The sequence below is a fragment of the Homalodisca vitripennis genome, chromosome 2 (genome assembly GCF_021130785.1).
Source record: "Homalodisca vitripennis isolate AUS2020 chromosome 2, UT_GWSS_2.1, whole genome shotgun sequence".
Taxonomy (NCBI): Eukaryota; Metazoa; Arthropoda; class Insecta; order Hemiptera; family Cicadellidae; genus Homalodisca; species Homalodisca vitripennis.
In genome coordinates, this window is record NC_060208.1 from 147,349,986 (window position 1) to 147,370,926 (window position 20,941).

Sequence of the window (20,941 nt, forward strand, 5' to 3'; positions counted from 1 at the left end):
CATAACTTTTTTATTTCAAAATTTTAACATGTTTTATCATTTAAATAAATATAAGTCATACCCTACTTTCCCCCTACACAATAAAACAAACACCATCTCATTATGTTATTTTTGAAAAACTTATGAATTAATTGTCGGAATAATACTACAGAAATGCCAAAAGAGTGCTTGGCACTCAGATAGGTGACACTTAGCCCCTGGCACTCAAAGGGTTAATAATAATAAGGTGTATGATGGTGGTGGTGGTGGTAGGGGTATTATATAATTAATGTAATATTAATTATTATAACAGAACAGACCTTCCTTGTTCCAAGATGACTACATCCTTCAGACCGTTCTGGACTAAGTGATAGGCCACAGAGTTCGCCACGACACCTGCGCCACAGATGACAACCCGTGCATGACTCGGCAGTTTCTGCTCACTGCTAACTCCTCTACTTGCCAGGCTACATTGCGAAAGCGGAATCTTGACATTCTTCCAGCTGTGTAATGTTTTGTGCACTATAAATATGACATTATAAGATTTTTTCTTCTTGGCTAATATGTTGAGCACACTTGGTATTTGTGGAGCTCTGTGCTGCGACAGTGACAACATTGAAGCGCTGAGTCACCTAAAGAGAAATAAATATGTATATGTATACATAAATGCTACATTAGTGCGTGGCAGGAGTTAATGGGGCTTTATATCCACCAATGAAAAACTTAAATAGTTGGTGTGATAATAATGGTAAATTTTATGAACAAAATCTTATTTCATATTTATGAAAATCAGAATAAAATGAATTCCAAATATAGATTGGTAGTCAATAAATTCAATGATTAACAAAAAACCATTATTAAAAAAGGCTATTTGAAATGTTGTACAAGGTTAGAAAAATGTTTAACATAAATTAAATTAAGAAGACAAAACACATTTATTTTGAAACTGAAATTATGATACATACCTCTGCATTTACTTCACAAGATGTGCAAATGTATATTCTTTATAGATTTTCACTTCACATCTATAAAATTTTTTGCTGATAATGGTCAGAGACATTACCGTCAGCCCATTCAAGTAAGTAACTGTTCCAATTACATTAATTTTTGAGTCTTCAAAATCTTAATTGATTTTGGTTGTTTTTTAATTTACTATTTAAGCATTTAATTTGAAAAAACAACAAATAGGCAAAATTATATATATATATATATATATATATATATATATATATATATATATATATATATAATTTTGTTTTTTATTGTATGGTAATTTAGATAATAAAAAAATATTGATGATTAGATTGTCATGGTTGCCATTATAAACTGATTATTATAATTTATATAATGAATGAAATATATATATATATATATATATATATATATATATATATTTATTTTGTTATATATTTATATTTATTATGTTATATTTATTATTTATATATGTTTTAATAAATATATATATATATTTATTTATTTATATATATATATATATATATATATTTCATTCATTATATAAATTATAATAATCAGTTTATAATGGCGACCATGACAATCTAATCATGAATATTTTTTATTATCTAAATTACCATACAATAAAAAACCAAAAATTTCATATCAAATTGCGTTATAAGTACTTCAAAATAATAGAATAGTTCAGCTAAGTTTTTGTATCTAAAAAGTAATAATTTATTGATTGATTGAAAACTGTATAGTGTACGTATTCATTAAATGTAGCAAACAAAGCAGTGTAATATTTACTTATTACTAGCCTATTTTGAGAGCTAATCATGTCTGATAGCTCATAACCATTGTTCTTGCAAGGATTACTCAAATACCATACAAAGAAGTTTACTTGGAATTAATTTTAAACAATATTGTTAATTAAAACATTTAAATAAGCTTGCAATAATTAATTATAAATAATTTTCTTGTTTTTGTATTTGTATAGTTTAAGTATTTCCAATTCGTTAACCCTTTTCACATGTCTAATTTTTTCAGTTTCATAGAAAAATAAAAATGAAACTGTTCGTGTGTAACAGCATCACTCACAAACGGCTGGACGGATTCGCCTAATTTTTTTTTTTAATTTGTTCGTCTTGATCTGTAGAAGGTTATAGGATACTTTTTATCCCTTTCCCGATTCAGGATTCCGCCCCACTGGTTACAGAAATACCCGTAAGAAATGCATTGCAGCAAACATATGTTATTAAGTGAAAGAGTCTTTTCAAATTTTTAATCAGCTGTTCTTTGTAAACATATATAATGCGACAAAAAATTGTTGTTATTTTTGACAGTAACTAAGTAAACATAAATATTTTTGACGTTTCTATGTAAACAAACATTTTTTGACATTTACAACGTGTCACAAATGTCAAATTTTTGATAAACGTGATTTGATATCTTTTTTACAATTTCCAAGAACAGTGTTATTTTCCATCAGTAAAAGGTTTAAAAAAATAGGCAAGTATTTTTGTTTTCTCATGTAAATATTCTTTGAAGAATGTTTTTTCTCAACATTTTTTTTTAAAGAATTCCTTTGAGCAGTTTTTTGACGAATTTTATTGGAAAATAACATAATGCCGCCAAGAAAAAAAAGTGCTTTAAGCCGTCACAGCGCACGTGCGATAGCAACAAAACGAATTCGTAATAATCAAAGCAAACGACCAGCGCGCAAAGGTAAACAAAAAACTTTTATAATAGATTTTATGATATGCTACGATGTATTAGTAGAGCAATAAATTAATTGGAAAAACGTATAATAAAATTAGTATTCTTTTCGATGCTTGATTGATGTAGCCCTCTCTACTGCCACGCGAGCGGAGCCGCGGGTTTAGGCTAGTATATAACATAAAATCTAATGCTCCAACTCTCCTCCTCAGGTAGGGACTCTGACCTCTCTTGTAAAAGTTGTCCGATTTTGACCAGATTTGTTCTAAAATGTGTTACAATATATATTTTCTGGAAAATTAAATACCCATTTTACCCCGGTATGAAAGAGTTCATTAGAATTCTGTTTTGACTATGTACACAAAAGGCCATCCTTTGAGGGGGACAGGAACCCCAATTTTTATTTCTTAGGATTTTCACAAAATTTGGTAGTACTCAAACTCCTTGTAGTGCAGAATAACTCCCCAATTAAAAATACAGGAAACCTCATTAGAAATATTACGTTTATTAAGAACTTACAACAGCAGCATGTCAGGACTGACAAGGGATGCTCCGAGTGGAGAAATTTCAATTGAAAGGTGCCCCAAGGTTCTGTACTTAGACCACTTCTCCTTTCGCTGTATCTTGATAACATAACTACTTATATCCGACACTCAACGTTCTATCTGTACGCTGACAATTTACAAATTTACTGCCACTTTTTACCTCATACAGTAGATACTTATGTACAACTAATGAACTCTGATATTTATTCAATTGCTAACATTGCCAGTTAGACTTACAGGCATGGACTAAAACTAAATGAAACCAAAGCTACTCAATATCGTAATAGGCTATCAAAGGCTATAAAATCGACACAATACTGCTCCAAGACTGATACTCAACAAAACAAAAATGGTTTACAATGAAAAAGTAAAAAACCTGGGATGGACTGACCAGGTGTCACTAATGTGTACCAGGATTTTTGCTGATACACATGGTCTCAAGCGGTTTGCCTAATACTTGCCACTGGATGCCTAATACTTGCCAGCATCGAATAGTGATGCTGGCTGAAGACTCTAGTTTTGTCTCACTTCAATTACTGTGAAGTGGTGATTAATGAAATGACTGCTGACCTTTTTAATACAATTCAGCAGAATCGCAGTTATTGTATTCTGCAGTTTTCCAAGTTATTTGCACCAAAATTTTGTGTTTATGTCTGATACTAGTGCATGTAGAACTAATAGGATACATCTTTATTATTAATTTCATTCCAATTCATTGGACAGCCTTATATAATAAATCTTTTACTGTTTCCACATGTTGATTGTGAAACACTTCCCAGATAACATAGTAAGAATTATTGACAAGCATGATCGCTTTGGGACTAGGGCCTTTCTGCTGTGTTCGGTGGGAGTGTGGTTAGTGGTTAATGTGGTCGCACTAGGGGTAACTATATGTTAGTTGAATGAATGGAGAATGAAAGGTGATAAGGGTAGGATAGCCTATTGTATTTAAGAGATTTTATTAAAGAAAGTTTATTAATGAAGAAATTAAATTTTGATTTTGAAATGTAAACTACTATGTCATATTCTTTTGCAGTTTCAATTTTGCAATAGGAATGATTTGCAATAGCCTATATTTACTTTCTCTATTAGTGTTTATAGGTAGAGAGAGTACATTTAAGTCCTAACTTATGTCGGTACTTGATGATTATAAAGATGCATGGTATTTTACTGGGAGAAACACCAATATGCTATTAGTTTTGATTATGGTTGGGTGTCTGCAGTGTTGTACAGTGATCTGAGTTTGGATTTATAAACTACTTCGAGAGATATGTCATTTAGTATGTTTTTCTGGGGGAGACTTAAATAAGTAGCTTCGAATCGATGTATTATCCAACTTCGATATTATATAATAATCGTATGCAACAAGAACTATAATAAATTACATCAATAATACATTAAAATTTTTAATAACATGAATTTAACACTAAAATTACAAAATAACAAGAAGACCAACTATATGTATGCCTAGACCTACATATAAAAAAATGTTACAATATATATACCTATAGCTTTTGTGAAATGGAGGAAAGGATAATCCGATGAGTTGCTGTACGAAGAGCTAAACCCCCATGTATATCTAGAAATACCTCATAATTTTTTCATATCCATCGCCATTTTCCAATTCTCCAAAAAATTGTTACTTCTTGCTGTTATTGTTTACATAAAAAATTCTTGTAACTAATAAGTAAAAATAGGCGGGTAGAGTGCGATAAGCGGACCTGGTTTTTTATATCGAAGAATGTAATCATCGATACCTAATACAGTGGAGTCCCGCTAATCCGAACACGTGTAATCCGAACGTCGGTTAATCCGAACAGGTCCAGGAGGAATTGTTTATAACGATAATGAACAGTTATAGGAACTAATTACATAAAAAATGAAAATGGGTGCATCATTTCGTACATAAACAAAGAAAACTTTAATTAATTAGACATACAACATTTTATTAAGACAAATTGTGTACGGTACAGTACATAAATAATGAAGTTAAATGCAGTACCAAATTGAAACTTATAGGTTAAGTATGAGTTAAATTACTGTATTAAGAAGTGAAATCAAACAAAAATTGGACGTACAGTACTGATATTATTATTGAGTACAATATTAATTGTTAAAAGACATAAATTCAGTTATTGTCTTCTGTCGCATTAAAGAGAGTCTATTGGATGACGCGTAGTTTTGTACAACTATTGAACGCGTGGACCCGTACAATATCCAGTACGCTCACATTGCTGAACAATAGAACTCTCACACTAAATACGGTAAATGTGCTTAGTATTCGCAAACACGTTTATTTGTCAAGAAATACAATGCAACAGTCAGAAAACATGTTTTAATAAACAACGTTGATAATTGTATAACAAAATAGACCCATTCTCAAGTTTAAAACCGTATTTTTCTGTAATTCTGGCTAATCCGAACAATCACATAATCCGAATAGGGCTCGGTCCCAATTAGGTCGGATTAACGGGAACCTACTGTATTCGCATCTCAAATCCTAGACTATCAATCGATATAAAAGTATCTATAGTCCTCAATAACAATCATATGTTTTAAATTAAAATATGGATTTAATATTTACAGTGATGAAACAAATTATTATAAGCAAAATTAAGAAAACTGAAGACGACCATATTTGCTCCTCTCACAGTTACAGTTGTTTCTTTCTCACAAATTTCACATAATGGATTTTTTGGTACGAGTCCAACATGTTGATGCCATGTAAAACATGTCTTATCATCTTTCAAAGCAATGTTGTGTAGTTTTCTAAAACTGACTGCCATTTTTAATAATCAAATGTTACTTATATGTAAAATTGAAATATTACCTTAGAATGTGTATTATTTGAAAGTGTTTATAGCTGTTGATATAAATTATTTACGTTATTTCTTCAAAATAATGAATCAGTATCGATTGATTATATTGGTGGTTATGATTAAGTAATATCATTTTTGCAAATTTCGATACAAAAAACCGGGTCCGCTTATTGTACCCTAACCAAATAGGCTAGTATGTTAAGTTAAATATGTTGTGATATCAAATTATTCATTCAAATAAAAACAAACAAACCATTCAATAAAAACAACAGAATATCGATTGTAAGCCGGTTACTAAAGTCCACCCGTTTTCCGACGCTCCAAAGTAATTTGGGGGAAGGGTAAAGCTTTTTATTTGATTTTCCAGAAAATAGATATAGATACACGTTTTAGAACAAATTTGATCAAAATCGGGCAACTTTTATAACAGGGGTCAGGTTGCCCCCCAAAGGAGGTAAGTCGGAGGGGGAGGGGGGCTGGATTGTATGTTGCACATTTATTATTGGCCATAAGAATACACGAGCAAATTCTAACAAAATTGGATCATGGCTAATGGACTAACCCATAAAGTCAGTCATTATTTGGTTTGCTGATTTGATTGTCTTAGTGGGCTTATTGGTATCAATTTACAATACCGTGACCATGGAAAGGTATGTTCATTTTTTTCCCTGAAAACAATAGTGAAAAAAAAATTCGTCGGCAACGAAAATCAAAGGAGATACGATTTTTTTTAAATTCTCTGAAAACTCTGTTTTTGACAGTACCTCTGGCAACACTATCCATATTTGACAGTTTGGTATTACTACGCGGGTCTCTAAATTAAAGAAGGGACGCCATTTTGAACTATTTTGGGTAAATCTTAAGCTCAGCGACTACCGCTCCGATCACCGTAATTTTTTGCATCCTAACACAGGTTAACGTAATTTCACCGAAAAAAATAGTCCCGATTATCGCCGTAGCCGTTTACTCACCCCCCCAAAAAAAAATTTTTGGAAAAAATAAAATTAAAAAAACCTGACTAACAGTGCATTTATTCGTTTTTTTGGTGTTATTAGTTCGTAGGGCACGTAATTTCACCAAAAAAAGTAGTCCCGATTATCGCCGTAGCCGTTTACTCCCCCCCCCAAAAAAATTTTGGAAAAAATAAAATTTGAAAAACCTGACTGACAATGCATTTATTCGTTTTTTTGGTGTTATTAGTTCGTAGGGTAGTAGTCCATGTACTAATTCTAGTATAAACTCGTCTTATCTTATCAGTAATAAACGTGCGCCGCTTATCTTTTGCCTGTAATGAAACCTGCGTTAGTTCTGTCTGAGTGTTGTGTGTGTAAGCAGTCATGCGTGATCTGGGCTTGGACTTTGCAAGCTCGAGTTAATTTTTTTTCTAAAAGAGCAAGCAGCGCGAAGCGCTGCGCAGCTGGCAAGCATCGCGTGATCTGAATTTTGAATAGGCAAGCTAGGGTCTGTTTAGCGTGTGACAAGAACCATTGCAAGCCATGTCAATAACTTCACTAATTATTCCTTGTCCATGTGGGTTTGTTTGTGTACGTCTGGCGGTCAATCAAAGCCGTCCTATAGGTCACGTGACCCGTCCGGCCAATCGGAAACCTTCCTGTTTGTCACGTGGCTACTGTCGATTCATCAAAACATCCATGGTCGGCCATTGTTTTTAGTTTGATAGTCGAAAATCTTGTTATTTATGTGTATTGTATTGCCAACATTGTACTGCCGTAAAACTGGTTTTTATATGTTAGCGATAATCGGGAATATTTTTTTCGGAGAAATTACGGTACTTTGGGGATTATACCGACCACACCCAGACATGAATCGTTATTTAACATTTTGCTTCTTGAATTACTAGATTAGCGTAGAAGACTATTTCGTCAGTATAAAACAGGAATTGTCTTATCGCAAACCCCTCCCCATCCTCAGACAGAGGTCAAAGTCGAGCGTCTAGTAGATAACGTGATTGCAGAGCCTCGCCGCCCGTTCAGCTGGTGCATCGCTTTGTTGTACTTTCGTGTTTTACCTCTACATTTCTCCAAACACAAAAATTTAACAAAAACAAACATTTACCAAAACTAAACTCTTTATTAAAAAAAAAACACTCAAAACTTGTTTTTTATTCTTGATCACATTCCGCCACCCAAAATGCGAGTGCCTCCGGCCATCAGCGCGGGCTTCGACAGCACCTTCGGTGCTGCCCCGCGCTGATGTCGACGAAAGAAAAACATCCCTCGAGATAGTACCTATCAGTAAAATATCAAATTCTAGAGGGGCTAATCAGAAATATATAAATTGAATTGAAATGGGAAGGCAATTATGTACCGTGCAAATCACGTGATGCCGCGCGGCCTGCCGTAATCAGGATTCTCGAGAAAGATAAGATAACAGCGACAACAATACGATCACAATACCTGGAAATGCTTGTATGTTTGTAATTTTGTAATTGAAGAGTTGTTTTTTCGTTCTATCATGTTTGTTTCTATAAATTTCTATTTTTGTGTTCTTCATACTGGTGTGGTCGGTATAATCCCAAAGTACCGAAATTACGTTAACCTGTGTTAGTACGAAAAACCTTACGGCGATCGGAGCGGTAGTCACTGATCTTAATATTTACCCTATTTTGTTCCTCCGTGTCTATTCTTAACCTCCTAGTTCAGTAGTGGTAATGGCACACCTTTGTGTTGGATGTTCGTTATCTTACGTGGAAGCAATTAGTAAAGACGAGTATGGAGTTTTGCAATTTTATGTAAACCACGGGGCTTATAACCGGACTAGGCGTTGTGGTAATAGGAAGTGTGGCAACGAACTCGTAAACGAATTTGGTGACTTCAGTTTTCGGTGTGGAAAGTACTACAATGAACATTAAGGTAAGTGATAAGTTACTGAAATGATAGTGACTAGTACGTTAATCCTGTCAACGATGCCTGCCCGCTGCGCAGTGCTGCGCACTGCTTGCTCTTTTAGAAAAAAAATTAACTCGAGCTTGCAAAAGTCGAATCCCAGATCACGTGATGCCCCTGCTCCTTAACGCAATAATGCCCGAAAGGCATCAATATAATACATTAATATTCTTTCCCCCCAGTTTATATGCACCTGTGATAATAATACTAGGCTATAAATGCCCAACCCATGAAAAAAGTCCATTTTCCATGGTCACGGTATTGTAAATAAATACCGGCTTATTTATTGTATTGCAGTCATTTTAAGGCTAAAGGAATTCAATTCACCATCAAAATTTGATGATGAATATTTAATATTTCGACTAGGGTGAAGACCTTATACCTATTCGAGCTGGTCTTAAAATGTACAATGCATTTATAGCCTAATGCTTACCTAACATGTATTAATTCACACCTTTAAACCAACTTGATTTTGAATGTTCACTGGCATTGTTACTATATTTAACATATTCAGAGTCAACAAAAACACAATAATAAACAATGGCACCGGCAACAATCAATCCTAATCCATGACCACTCTTATTTTAACTTTGGTTGTGTTGTATTTTCATTTCATTTGACCGACCTTACCAAAACATTAACATATGTTAGTATAACATATGAGTGGAGCTACGAAGAAAAATGTCATCTAAAAAATATGAAATTAACAGTTTTGTGTTTTACTTTCTTAAGGTTGGGACACACATAACCGCACCGTGCCCGACACGTCAGTCGGCCGTGTGCTGGCCGTCATACGGTGAAAGAATTACAGCGCAGTTTTCAAGCAGCAAGTCCACACATGTCCGCACCGACACCATGGACCGTCGTGGCCGCACCGTGCCACGCACCGTCACCGATATGTTTAGTTTGAATTTTGACGGGCACGGTGCGGTCTACGAACGGTATCATATGTTGTTTACTGTTGCGTTCTTCTTTTTAAAAATATTTAAGTAGTCTACACGTTCTATTTTATTGAATTTTTAGTATAGCCTACTAACTCTACATCCTGTGTTCGCGTACAAAAATCATATTTATTGATAAAAGTATTACATTTTTCTTAACTTAGAGTAAACTAGTATATTTTCTTATTGTGCATATTTTCTTATTACAACAAATTTGAAAACCATGTTGTACATTAAGTGATTTTAAACAACTAAATTCGAATTATGAAAAAATCTATAAACATTTTTCATTAATTAAAAAATAACAAGCATGTAGTAGTTATTTGCTAAAAAATCTATTTTTCTTCGATGTATTGATGTTACTTGATAATATTTATTCCGGTATTATGTAAGGGTTATAGTTAGAATGTTTCTATGACCATTTATATTTTTTTTATTCTTTTCACTTCTTAAAGTAAAAATAAAAATATTTTATTTACAATAAGATTTTCAAGCAAGAAAACCCCATGTTAAAAATAAATAATAATAAAATCATTTATTTCCCGATAATAACAAACTGAATATTACAAATAAATACTGTATTGTTGCCAGTGCTTAATAATAAATAATACTATGAAATAACGTATTTACACTAGCAGCAAATAACAAATACAAAAACAAATGTAACAAACGTTGTACAATTTTCTACTTACTTTATTTCTAATTTATGTACTTAGAGTAATAAAATACAAAAAAGTAGGTTACATCCTTTTAGGTTTTTTCTTTTTTAAACTAATAATTAGGCCAATAGATTTAGAAAATAAGGGAAATTTAGGTACCCCATAAGGCTGTGCTTTTGTGTTGGGGGATACTATATACAAAAAAGGGTAAAAAATAAAAAATAGCGGAAACTAACAAGAATGAAATGATAAAAATGAGTTATTGTAGCTTATGTAGTAAATAATGTACTATTACGTTTCAAAGTTTAAATTTGGTATAAACTATTGTGCTGTATTAAATAAAAAAGTATTTATGCACGATTTACAATTAAAATATTAGGCTTTAAACATGTAACATTAAATATTATATTATAATGCTCTATCGTGTCTATTTAAATATTATAAACTTAGCAGACAAGACTAACCATACACTAATTTTATTATCTTAACAATATACTCAATATAATTTTGTCCGATTCAACCGTACTCTAATTTTTTTAGAAAAATATATTTATGTTTCAACTATTTTTGACTAATTCTGGCAATAAATTATATGTCCTCGGAGCTATAAAAGAAAAATATTTTGTAAAATGTGTTTTTTGTATGTTCTCCAGTATATATTTTACAATATATTTACTATGTGTTGTTAATATAAACGGGCTTGCAACATAGCAAACTCTCTGGCATCACACTATAGCTCTTGGGTTTAATACAAAAACAAACAAAAAAAAAAAACACAAAATATACTGTTTATAGTGTATTTGACCGAAATTCACTCCAATGAAACACAATGAACAAGAATTATAGGGATAATAAAAATATAACCAAGATAATGATATTTTACAAATTTTACATACTAGCTGATTGTACAAAGCTTTACTGTAGCATTTCGATGTGTCATTCACCACAGCGATTAATAAAAATATAACAACAATGAAATTAACAATTATCTCAATCAATACTTAATCTTCCGAATATTTTTTAAGTATCTGTCACTTCGAATTCAAAAGAAACATGCTCTAGTACAAACAGTGAGATTGTTGCGCTCGGACTGCATACGGACATGTGTGGCCTCACGGTAACCGAGCCGAGCCCGCACCGACACTCGGCCGACTCACGTATCGGGCACGGTGCGGTTATGTGTGTCCCAACCTTAAGGCAGCATCAGTTTGAATATTGTTTACAGAAAAGAACATATGTGTAAAATAGAATAAACATATGATAAAATAGAATCAAATTTAAAACTAACTGTACAGACCAAAAACTAATAAATTATAAAAGAATTATGTAGAAAAATATGGTTTGCAATTCATAATTTTGGATTGGATTTCTTTTTTCACCAATGGTATAAAAAATATCACTGAAATTTACGGAAGGTTGGGAAATACAATTATCTTTTAAAACTGTCATACACGCACTTTCAATTTTATTTCTTTTAGTCCAGGAAGATTCTTTAAACACTACACTAGACGATTAAAAATTTATATGATGATTTTCCTTTACTGCATGTTCAACTAATTTAGATTTTTCAATGTTTTTCTTTTTTATAATTATAAATATGTTCTTTTACCCTAATTTCCACAGGTCTTGATGTTTGGCCGATATACGTCTTGTTGCAACCACAGTCAATTTTATATATCATGTCTTTTCCATTAAAACCTACACACTTCCACCAAGAATACAAAGCAGAAAAATTCTCATATTTAATCAAATCTGTAGACATTTCATTGCATTTCGTTTATTGAGTCAACGGTAAACCATTTCGTACATATCAAGTAACAGATGGCATGCCAGAAATTAACAAATCCAAATAAATATCGCCAACACTTAACTGCAGATAATAGAAAACAATGTTATCAAATATCCAAAGTTTAACATAATATACGTACAAATTAACGCCTACATCAAAATAAATATCAAAATCGATTAATTATAAATAATATGAAAAATATCAGCTGAGTTCAATTTACCACCTATTAATAAAATTACTAAAAAATACCACCTAATAAATAATCATTAACAAACAACATCTAATAAATAATACATTTACCACCATCCAAATAAACAACAAAATGGTACCAGATGGCATGCCAGACATTGACAAATCCAAATAAATATCGCCAACACTTAACATTGTAGATAATAGAAAAACGGTGTTATCAAATATCCAAAATTTAACATAATATACATATAAACATTAACACCAACATCAAAATAAGTATAAAAATCGATTAATTATAAATAATATGAAAAATATCAAATAACAGCTGAAGTTTAATTTACCACCCATTAATAAGTAACTAAAAATACCACCTAATAAATAATCATTAATAAATAACGTCTAATAAATAATACATTTACCACCATCCAAATAAATAACAAAATAATTTAATTATAAATAATAAGAAACAACATTATGCAACAACCGAAGCTCATATCACAGGATATAAATCAAAATATTTATATCAATGAGTCCATTAATTATCTTGTGCAGCAGTACGAGATCAGCTATCTCTCTTCTTCTTTCAAGAAGGGGCAGCCCCAGGGAAATCCGAAGACAATCGACAGGTACGTCAAGGTATTGATAGCCAAGTTGCACCCCAATTAGCCTTATGACCCTGACCTGTATTTGCTCTAGGAATTTAATATGACCACTTTGGTAAGGGTTCTAAATAGTTGAACAGTATTCTAGTATAGGCCGAATTAGAGTTTTAAATAGGTAAGCTAAAGTCGATGGAGATCGGAAATCACCGGATATTCTGTACAAAAACCCCACAAGAGAGTTCGCCTTGTTGCAGACGTAAGTTATGTGGTCCCATGGGTTGAGGTTGCAGTTCAAAACAACACCCAAGTCCTTGTATTTGTTGACTCTAGTAAGTGGGAAGCCCCACAAGGGGATGTCCTCAAGGAGGCATCCTGTCACCTCTACTGTGGAATCTAGTAGTAGATGGTCTACTTGAGGACCTTACTAACAATGGAATCTATGTCCAAGGAATATGCAGACGACATAGTCCTTATGGTACAGGGAAAATATACAAATGTTGTTGTTGATATCATGAATACCAACCTTCAACATGTACACAACTGGTGTCAGGGAGAGGGACTGAAAGTAAATCCCTCTAAGACAGTAGTTGTACCATTCACTAGGAAAAAGAACCTAGAGTCTCTTTCTAGGCTGAAACTCGCATCCACTCAGCTTGAGTGGTCAAAGACAGTCAAATATTTAGGACTGACTCTAGACCATAAGCTTACGTGGAATGATCATCTTAATAATATCCTGCACAAAGCAAAGTGGGCGCTCATGACGTCCAGGAGACTTGCAGGAATCTCATGGGGCGTAAAACCCCATATAGCACTATGGCTTTACAAAGCAGTTGTAAGGCCTCAAATCACTTATGGTTCATTAGTCTGGTGGACAAAGGTGAATCAGGTAACTGCCAAAGCCAAGCTTGAAAGCTTACAAAGGCTTGGCACAATCTTTGTAAACCGGAGCATTCAGGAGCAGTCCCTCAGCGACCCTCGAGGTGGCTTTAGGACTTCTACCTCTTGATGTCCATATAAAAGCTGAAGCGCGTAAGTCAGCTAATCGGCTGATGGTAGCTGGCTTGTGGAGGAATGGCGCGTCTAACACGAGCCATGGCGCCATCACTGAAGCTGTAAACCCAAGCGCTATTCTCGAAATGGTCTCCGACATAATGAGAACGGAGTTCGTATTCAATAAGCCATTCTCTGTTGACTTCTACTCCAGAGATGAGTGGAAATCGCAAGATAACATCCCAACAATAAGAAAGAGCTTTGTCTGGTACACGGATGGCTCGCTTATTAAGGGTAGAACTGGATATGGAGTGTTTAGTCAATCCCCTAGAACTGCCTTTTGCGGCAGTTTGGGTCGGAACTGCTCCATATTTCAAGCCGAAATCTATGGTATCCTAGCCTGTGCCAACCTAGGCCTCACCAGAGGGTACCAGGGAATGAACATCTGTATAATGTCAGACAGTCAGGCAGCTCTTAAAGCTCTTGACTCCAACAGCATTGGATCCAGGCTTGTGTGGGAGTGCTTTAACACTCTCTGCAAGCTTGGATCACGCAACTGTGTGCGTCTTGGTTGGGTACCGGGCCACACAGGCATAGGTGGCAACGAATGCGCCGACAGGCTTGCCAAAAGCGGAGCAAGCATGCCATACACCGGTCCAGAACCGAGTTGTGGTATAAGCAAGTCAGCCGCTTACCAAAGTATAAACAAATGGTCCAGGAAGACACACCGCTTGCGGTGGCAGAGTCACCAAGGACAAGCACTCGGCAAAAGACTGCTTGCCGATTCTAGCTCCGGCTTCACCAGATGGCTGATGGGGCTGGGCAGGGATCGGGTTAAGCAAGTGATTGCCTTGATCACTGGACACGGCCACTTCAGGAAACACCAAAACACTCTAGGTTTACGAAATGAGGACTCGGAGTGTAGACTCTGCAATAAGTCTGAAGAGACTGCAAAACACATAATACTGGACTGTGAGAGACTGGGAGCAAGGAGAAGGGCTCTTTTCGGTGATAAACAACCAGGCGACGAACCAGATGCTAGTATCGGGGAAAAGCTTCTTAGCCTAATTAAGGGCACAAAGATAGGCTTACCCCTCTAACATCAAAGGGGCACACAATAAGCTCAGGTTGACGTGTGAGGATCTATAAATCCACCCCAATATCCCAAAGCAAAAAAAAAAAAAAAAAAAAAAAAAATGGGAAGCCCGAGAGTCTGTAGTCAAAGGTGGTAATGGAGTTGGATCTAGAGTAGGTAAGAATTGAGCACTTATTGACGTTCAAGTCCATTGAATTTCTCGAACACCAGTCCTCAATCCGCTCCAAGGTTTCTTGAAGGCTCTCGCAATCTCTCGAACTTGTCACCTCCAGAAAAAGTTTAATATCATCAGCAAACATGAGATATTTAGACGCAATGACACTATATATGTCATTGATAAACAAATTGAATAGTAGAGGCGCTAGGTGAGAGCCCTGAGGAACACCCGATGTCACCGGAAAAGGCCCAGAGAAGGAACCTGCAAACCTAACAATCATTCTCCGATCAGTTAAGTAACTAGAGAGCCACTTAAGAAGAAAGCCAGCCACTCCATAACCCTCAAGTTTAGCAATGAGGAGACCATGGTTTATCCTACCAAAGGCTTCCGAGAAGTCCAGCATTATACAGTCAACTTGATGTTTATTGGAGAAAGATGATATTATGTAGTTCTGAAGGAGAATGAGATTGGTTAATGTTGACTTTCCACTGCGGAAACCATGCTGCTCATCGACTATCACCTGTTTGAAAACAAATGCAAGTCTATCAACTACCAAACTCTCAAAGACTTTTGCCATTACAGATTGGATAGCAATAGGACGGTAGTTTTCTACGTCCAACCTACTGCCAGACTTTAGAATAGGCGTTATGTAGCTGACCTTCAAGTTTGCTGGAAAGGCCCCATTGGCAAGTAACAAGTTAAAGTAAGTCGAGAGATGTGGAGCCAAAACTGAGCTACAGTACCTCAAAACTGCTGGTGGTATTGAATCTGGTCCCATACCTTTGTTTGGATCAAGGTTATTAAGTTTCCTTTCCACTTGCTGAGCAGTAAAAGTTAGACTACTTACATTCAAGTTGGTACCAAAATCGAACGAGTAACCAGGCAGCACTGTATTAGAGTACACTGATGAGAAAAAATCAGCGAAAAGTTCGCATTGGAGACTGGGGTTCTCAGCTTCTACATTTTTATATTTTAAATGAGGGGGTGGTGTTATGGACTTCAGATTTGTTATGTAGGACCAAAACACTTTTATGTTTCTCGGAATGGTGGTTTCCAGGAAATTGATGTAGTTGTGGTAACACCCATTGGCCAATCTCTTGCATTGGTCCCTAAGCAATCTGAATTCATTATAAAAGAAAGGCTCGCCCGTTTCTTTGAAATACCTATGAGCCTTTTTCTTCCTAATAACCATGTGCCTAAGCTCAGCACTGAACCACTTTGGGAAGGTAGATCTTATTAATGACTTCATTGGGGAGTTGTATTTAATTATGTCAGCAAAACCGTTGCAGAAGTCCGTAAAGCACTGCTCAGCCTGAGAAGGAGAAACTGTTGGGTAAGGCAAATCCTGGATCCAGGCGAAGACTGCATCAGTGTTGCATCTCCTAAAGTCATAAGTTGGAGTAGTGTTAGAAATGGACGAGCTTCGATACAGATCCACGGAAAAAGATAAAGGTGGATGGTTCATATCAGGGGGAATTATGACCTCATGGGCAATAAGTACTTTGGTGTTTACAAATGGGGTGAAAATAAGATCTAAAATAACTCCCACGTTGGTTCCTAATTTTGTTGTGCTGATAAAGATGAAGGAGCTTGGCAACATTGATTAGACTTTGAGAAGATTGGCAGGGAGAACAAAGAGATAGATCGTCCCACGTAGTTTTAGGTTGATTGAAGTCACCAAGCAGAATAAAGTCTGTCACTGTTGAGTTTGATGACGCAATCTCCAGTACAGCATCACAGAATCTTTCATATTTCGAATGTGGCATGCTTGGCGGGATATAGGCTGCGCCAATTATTAGAGGTGATTTTTTTTAGTTGAAGTCTTACAAAAATGCATTCAATATCCGTGACAGTAGTAGACAGTTGATGACAATTAATCGAGGACTTTATGGCAATGAGAACTCCTCCACCACTTTCTTTTGCGCTATTAGCGCTGGTTCTATCGCATCTGAATGTGGAAAAGTATTTAGTCCTAATTCAGAATCGTGCAAATCAGGTGTGAGATTAGTCTCTACAAATACAAAAATATCATATATACTAGTTTTGGCAGACTTTTGTAATTGGGGTAACTTGGATCTAATCCCATTTACGTTTTGGTAATAGAGGGTATTTATATGTTTACCGTTGACACATGTTAGTTTTTTTGAACGATTGTTGGTATTCCGTTGCGGTATTTGATAGTCAGATTTCTTTCACCATTTTCACTCTTCGTCCTCAATTCTTCGCGTAGATTACTGAGGTATTTTATTTCATAGGGGGTACGATCTCTAGCTAGGACGACATCCATAAGACCTTGGTCGAGAGCTGATTTGTCAAGACCTGCAAATTTACCCAATAATTGATTAACTTCATGAACACTTTTAAGAACAATCTTGATTGGCCGAGCATTACTTTTGACTTTCTTGCCAACTCTGAAGAATATGAACTCATAATTCACAAGACCTGGGCAAAGATGATCGAGCAATTTAGAAATAAGTTCACGGTCGTGGACTTTTTTAACATCGGCTTGGTTATGTTTTGATTCAGGAAGCTTAAAAAGCATCAGGTTTAATGACCTTTGAGATCGATCATTAATCTCCGCAATGATATCATTAGGAGAATTACCACTAGTTTTACAATTCTGCTCAGCAGCAGTTAGACGTTCTTCAAAATCACGCATTTTGTTCTCAAAAGAAGAAAGTTTAGAACTTAAGTCATCGATTTTTTGAGGGACATCTGCAGGGGGTTTGTCAATTTTCGATGATAGTTCAGCAACACTTTTAGTTAATAAAGACAATTGTGAAACAAGAGTATTCAATAAATTACTGTCCTGCCTCAGGGGATCGTTTGCTACTTTAACACAGTCAGTCCGAGTGCATGTCCATTTAATATTTGTATTACTACTAATTTGCTGGTATTCAGACTTCGGCATCTTTAAAAGACAGTCTTCCTTGACAACGGCATTAATAATAGACAAACTCCTTGCCTACCATACTATTTTTACATGTCAAGGAAGAATATTATCGTCATTTTTTGAGAAGAATACCTTTACAACGTTTGCCTTTGAGTATAAAATAATTCGCAATGTCTTATTCTTCGGCAATTTTGGCTACATTTATTTAGATCGTTCTTCCCGAATTGAGATAACAAATCTAATCTTAGTTTTAAATTATACTTCTAAAAACTACCGCAAGTATTACATGATTTTCTACAAGTAATTAAACTATATAGAGTAAGCTGTTTTTAGGTTACGTGTACATTCTTTGTACGCGAAAGACATTTTAAAACGGGTGTTTTAATAAAAGATCTTGCACTTATGTTTCTAAGTAAATGTTTATTTACTTTAAGCAGACTTCGATTATTAAAAAAATTCTTATATTAATTTGTTATCGTAATTTAACTTTAGTAAAGTAGCGTTAGAAATTAAAAACTTACTTTGTCTTCAAACTTCAAAGGAAACAATAAATTCCAATGCCAATTTAAGTTTGAAAACATAAAACACTGTCTCGCGCTGTCGGTTTCAAACATAGAGTAAAGAAACAAAAAAATATTGCTTTAAAGTTTACAAATAAACTAATGCCAGTTTGAGTCTTGTGTTGCCTACAAGTGTTTTTCTCTTTCAGGACATTTAAAACACAGAGTAAACATGAAATAATTTATAAAAATCAATGTCAAACTTTGAATCCTACGCCCTCGATTATAGTACGCACTCTAACGTTGTGGTAACCTTTGTAGCTGCCGTAAAGAATGTCTGTAGACATTAACACTCACAGAACGAGATTGTGCTATACATAGTCCCAATAGCAAATCTATCAATACTAAAATATTGGTTCTATCAAGCATTAATGATTCTGCTGACTTTAGTTTATTGGTTTCAGTGGTTTAAGTAGTAACTTTAACCTTCAAATAAAATTTCTATCATAGCTATAATATCAATTGCGTTAATAAAATTAGAAGACTGGCAAAATAGGTGTATCCAGGGGGAGTCTGAGGGTTGTAACACTCCCCCCTCCCCATACTGTTTTTAACGTATTTATTATATTTTAACTTGCAACTGATAATGTATTAATAATCTGAAAATGTGTCATAATTCAGTTTTGTTTTGGAAGACTCTTGGAGCAATTGGAAAAATATTAAAATAGTGGTAGTGTTTCAAACAACATTGTGTAAGACATATACAAAATTGATGCTTATTAAAACCTGTTTTATAGCTGACTTGCCTTTGAAAATAAAAAAAAAATAATGAACCTTTAATCGTTTTGGTACTGAAGTTCTGATATATTAGAACTTAGAGGTTAAAGGTGGTAATTATGAGCCCTGTAGGTATTATGAGCCCCCAATATATCTGGTCATACAGCGCACGCAATCTTAGTGGGGATCGATGGAAAACACTGTATTAAGTTCCTGTTTAGGCCGCTAGAGCACTCTGGTTCAGTTATTGATGATAGTTGGTGGTTGCAACAGGGTGTTCGTATTTTCTTCAACTAAGAAACTTTAAAAAGGTACTTTTTTAGCCATTAATTATGATTACTATTCGATTGCAGTAACTCTAATAGGCTAAGTAATCTAATAGAGTAGGTTTTAAGCTTTGATTTATTGTGGGTGATAAATAATTCAGACAGTAAACAAAGATAGATTATGGATGAAGGAAATTCAATATGGCGATGTCGGTAATATGAGCCCCCTTCTGTGCCTGTTATATGAGCCCCATCTTTAAGGGGCTCATATTACATGCACTACAACTTGTGTTCCTACTTTTATTGTTTCAGATGCCACGAAAGAGTTTAAGCAAGGCACCTAAACCTAAAAGAAAAAATTGGAATACCGATGATATGGTCATGGCAATAAATGCGATTAGGAACAAAGAAATGGGATTGAAAAAGGCTTCTCAGAAAATTTTCTGTCCCAAGACCGACTCTGCAGAAGACTTGCTCGAGGTGACAAGCCACCAGAAGAAGCAGCTGCCACTCGTCTGGGAAGGAAAAACTATAATGGGAGACCAGCTGGAAATGGAGCTTGTTGAGTACCTGCTTCAGATGGAGAGCAAGTTTTACGGTCTCACCAGACAAGATGTTCGCAGAATAGCTTACCAACTTTGTGTAAGAAACGGGATAAAAAATCCGTTCAAAAACAGAGGGGTTAGCTGGTAGGGCTTGGTTCGACCATTTTATGAGGCGGCACAAGGATGTATTATCTGTATTGAAACCTTCAGCAACTTCATTTTCAAGGGCAAATGGATTCAATGAAGAGGCAGTAAACAATTTCTTCGACATCTTAGAAGCTGAGTATAGGAAACACAAATACCCAGCCGACAGAGTTTTCAATGTCGACGAGACAGGGATATCTGTGGTTCAGGAGTAAAATTCCCAGAGTGATTGGTTTACGGGGGAAGAGACAAGTGGGAGCTCTTAGCTCAGCTGAAAGAGGCTCATCCTTGTGACTGTCATCTGTTGCATGAGCGCAGGGGGCACTTTCATTCCGCCCATGTTAATTTTCCCAAGAAAAAACATTGACAGATCTGCTTATGAAAGGTGCTCCACCAGGGGCGATTGGTAGGTGCCACCCTTCAGGGTGGATACAATCAAACCTGTTTACAGACTGGCTACGCCATTTTATT

At 35.1% G+C, this 20,941-nt stretch overlaps 1 long non-coding RNA gene across 1 annotated transcript; it reads right to left on the minus strand.

Moving 5' to 3' along the window:
* Nucleotides 1-530: 530 nt before the first annotated feature.
* On the minus strand, nucleotides 531-9,580 carry LOC124354868. Its single transcript, XR_006921720.1, has 2 exons — nucleotides 9,353-9,580; nucleotides 531-611 (listed from the first exon to the last, which is right to left on the minus strand). It is a non-coding gene; the product is annotated as an uncharacterized LOC124354868 (long non-coding RNA).
* Between the last annotated feature and the right edge of the window lie 11,361 nt (nucleotides 9,581-20,941).